This window comes from Triticum aestivum, chromosome 3A (assembly GCF_018294505.1).
Source record: "Triticum aestivum cultivar Chinese Spring chromosome 3A, IWGSC CS RefSeq v2.1, whole genome shotgun sequence".
Lineage (NCBI taxonomy): Eukaryota > Viridiplantae > Streptophyta > Magnoliopsida > Poales > Poaceae > Triticum > Triticum aestivum.
The window spans coordinates 716,641,710-716,646,196 of record NC_057800.1 but is presented as its reverse complement, the minus strand read 5'-3'; positions in this window follow the sequence as shown (position 1 = coordinate 716,646,196).

Genomic DNA, 4,487 nt, shown 5'->3' with positions numbered 1-4,487 from the left:
CCACCGCGGTGCTCGCCGCCCCGCCGTCTACCTCCTCCGACCTCACCGGCAATGCCCCGGCAGGTCCTCCCTCCTCCTCCGGCGAGAAGCTCCAGCGAGGGCCCGGCTACCTCAGTTCGCGCGCCGCCCCGATCCAGATCTGTTTTCAGGGTTGACCTAATTTTTTTCACTAAGTCCCCAGGATTTTTAGCCCAAGTGCACATGTTTGCGGCTCCGTAACTTTGCATCAGTAGCTCCGATTCATGCATATAGCATATAAAAATGATCACCTCAGAGACTACATCATTTCATTTCATTGCATCATATTCATTTGAGCTCATCTTGATGCCCGAAATGCTGCTAGAAGAGGGCTACTTGAGTTAATTGTTAGATCTGTTACTCCGTTTAGCACTTTTGTCATTTTTGCCATGATTAATGTGTGCATGATATGCCCGTGAGTTCTTCACATGTTTTGTTAAGGGTTTTGTCATCTTTCCAGAGGTGCAACCCATGTATTTTTAGGATGTGTGTGGTGACTTTTGCAAGCTTGCAAAGTGAGGCACCCGGTAATTCTGTTTTCAGGGACTTAGTAATTTTTCTAAGTCCTGGGATTGTTTAGTTCATGATGCCATATGTTCTTGTTGTTTCCTAGTGATCCGTGCCCCTTTCGAGGATGATCAGTAAGGGAGTTTTGTTAATATTTTAGTTCTCTATCCATCCATGTCTTTGTTTGTAATTATGGAGAACCCTAGCTTGAGTCAATCGAGCTCTCCTTTTGCTTCGTTGCGAATCTGGGCAGATCGTCAACTTGTTTGTGATTTTGCCGATGTTATTGTAGTTGATCCGTGCATGCTATGATATTGTTCTTGCCATGTATAGCTTGTATTTTGTGCCTTCTTTATGGATGTATGCTTGTCTTGCCATGACTTTCTCTGTAGTAAGTGCATCGAGCTCGTAAACATGCCTTCGTGAGTTATGTTTCAGCATGTCCCAGTTTTTCACTGTCTGAAACTGATTATGTTTTTGCTATGTTCGTGTGCTTGTTAGTATATTTTGTGATCCCTTTTGGCTCAAGGTCACTAAGGGACTTTTGTTAAGCTTGTTGAGTAGCTCCATGCCATGTCTTTCTTTGTCATGTTCAGGTCCTGTAGCATATTGTTTTGTTGCTCCGAAGAGGGCTATATGATCTGAAATTCCAGACAAGTGTTAATTTCATTAAGTCTGAAATCTGTTTTACCATTTGCGTTTTTGCCATAATTGTTTGAACCTCCTAATAGACTTTTGTTAAGCATCTTGTGTGCATCCCTGCCATGTATTTTGTTGTCATTTTTGGATGTTGTAGCATGTTCATCTCATTGCATTTAGATGCCTACTTACTGTAAATCGCAGTCCGGTGCCATTTTTGAAACGCTTGCCATTTCCAAACCGTAACTCCGATTCCGGCGTTCTTTATATCGTTTTCAAGCGATTTCATCTCATCTTTCCAGTGGCACCCTTGAAATTCCAAGTTGAGGCCAGGTTCATGCATTTCCTGTCATATCTTGCATTTTGCATCCCGCATCGCATCCCGCTTAGCATATCATCTTTGCATCATGTTGTTTGAGTTTGCACGTGGTTGATTGTATCCTTGTTGCTTGTTTGTCTTGTTTGGGTAGAGCCGGGAGACGAGTTCGCTAACGAGGAGCCCGTTGAGTTTGCTTTCGAGGATCCAGTCAACTCTGTCAACTGTGCAGGCAAGATGATCATACCCTCGAAATCACTACTATCTTTGCTATGCTAGTTTGCTCGCTCTTTTGCTATGCCATTGCTACGATGCCTACCACTTGCTTGCAAGCGTCCCAAATTGCCATGTCAAACCTCTAACCCACCATTGTCCTAGCAAACCGTTGATTGGCTATGTTACCGCTTTGCTCAGCCCCTCTTATAGCGTTGCTAGTTGCAGGTGAAGATTGGAGGCCGTTCCTTGTTGGAACATCTTTTATTTACTTGTTGGGATATCATTATATTGCCATGTTATCTTAATGCATCTATATACTTGGTAAAGGGTGGAAGGCTCGGCCTCTCGCCTAGTATTTTGTTCCACTCTTGCCGCCCTAGTTTCCGTCATATCGGTGTTATGTTCCCGGACTTTGCGTTCCTTACGTGGTTGGGTTATAATGGGAACCCCTTGATAGTTCGCCTTGATTAAAGCTTTTCCAGCAATGCCCAACATTGGTCTTATCATTTGCCACCTAGCCCTTTTCTTTCCCTTGGGTTCTGCAGACTCAAGGGTCATCTTATTTAAACCCCCCCCCCCGGGCCAGTGCTCCTCTGAGTGTTGGTCCAAACTAGAGCCCCTTGCAGCGCCACCTCGGGGAAACTCGAGGGCTGGTTTTAGTTGTACGGATTGCTTATCTGAGTGTGCCCTGAGAAAGAGATATGTGCAGCTCCTATCGGGATTTGTCGGCACATTCGGGCGGTGTTGCTGGTCTTGTTTTAACCTGTCGAAGTGTCTTGAGTTACCGAGATACCGAGTCTGATCAGAACGTCTTGGGAGGAGGTCTATTCTTTCGTTGACCGTGAGAGCTTATCATGGGCTAAGTTGGGACCCCTGCAGGGATTTGAACTTTCGAAAGCCGTGCCCGCGGCTATGGGCAGATGGGAATTTGGTAATGTCCGGTTGTAGATAACTTGAACCTTAATTAATCAAAATGAATCAACTGAGTGTGTTGCCGTGATGGCCTCTTCTCGGCGGAGTCCGGGAAGTGGACACGGTGTTGGAGTAATGTTTGCGCAGGTTGTTCTCTAGTTTCTCGCTCGGGCTTTGCCTCCTCTTCTCGCTCTCCTTTGCGAATAAGTTAGACACCATACTTGCTAGTCGCTTGCTGCAGCTCCACTCATATTTTACTCTGCCTTACCTATAAGCTTAAATAGTCTTGATCGCGAGGGTGCGAGATTGCTGAGTCCGTGTGGCTCACAGGTTACTATTACACCAGATGCAGGACCTGATGATTCTGCTCCAGGAGACGCGTATGAGCTCAAGTGGGAGTTCGACGAAGACTCTCAATGATACTATGTTTCCTTTCCCGATGATCAGTAGTGGTGCCCAGTTGGGGGTGATTGGGACCATGTCGCATGTTGAGTTCTCTTTTATTTTGGCGCCGTAGTCGGGCCATGAGTGTTTGGATGATGTAATGTTATTTATGTACTTGATTGAAGTGGCGAGTGTAAGCCAACTATGTTATCTCCCTTTTTATTATCATATTACATGGGATGTTGTGAAGATTGCCTAACTTGCGACATATGCCTTCAATGCGATTATGTCTCTAAGTCGTGCCTCGACACGTAGGAGCTATAGTCGCATCGAGGGTGTGACAAGTTGGTAATCAGAGCCTTCCCCGACCGTAGGAGCCCCATTGCTTGATCGTTTTTAGCGGCCGAGTTGTGTCTAGAAAAATGTTTTGAGTCTTTTAGGAATTATATATCGGAGAGTTTAGGAATTCTTTTTACTTCCCAGTCTCCTCATTGCTCTGGTAAGGCATACTGACGTAGAGTTTTGACTCTTCTCTTCTCAAATTTCACTAAAAAAAATTTTAGGATCACGCGGGTATCTTGGAATTGTTCCGATGGTTTTATGATGAGAACATTGTCTTGGTGCCTCCTGTCAGGGGTTTAGTGGAAGTGTCCCGGGGAGTTGAGCTCTGAGGTGTTGTCATCATAATTTTATCGTTGCAGTTCTAGAATACCTGAGTTTAGTACGCCGACATCGAAAATCTCTTTTATGCAGTTCGTTGGTGAGATAACCTCGACGCCACCCAGTACTGGGGCGGGAGTTCGGGAGTATCGCCATAACTTGTATAACGGATGCTTTTTGAAGGTTGAGGTAGATGGTTTCCGAAGGTTTCTTGGTTATGTGTTGAAGGATGGATACAGCTGGATGTAGGATTTGCTAGTTTGGGTGAGATATTATGCTTCCCATGTATCCCCAACACCTGATTGCATAACCGGAAAGGTTTGGAAGTTTCATAGGTGGGCATTCTAGTAGCTCTAGTTCTTCTTCTACGGATATTGGTTTGAGATTGGGATTTCTTACCGATTATTCGTTCTTGATCCGTACCTTATTGATTTATTTCTCTACCTTAATTCTACGTGGCTTCTCAATTTATGGATATGTGACCATTTCAAGAGGAATGCATTCGTTCATTTTGTTCGGATGTGAAGACTATATGTTGCATTTTTCATTCCGTTGGATTCAGCTTCAATATTTATCTGTCAATGTGCTAATGGTGGTCAACCTCTTCAGGATGGCTCCTCCAACGCGCACGACTCCGAATCCTGATCCGCCACCACCTCCACCTCCTCCAGAGGCATGGCAAGCTGTGATGGCCGCAACCAATGCAAACACACAGTTGATCATGCAAATTCTTCAAGAGCGCAATCAAGGCAGTCAAGGGAATCAAGGCAGCAATCAGAGTCACTTTGCTACACTCAACCAGTTCCTTGCTAACGGGCCAAAGACTTTCAGCAAT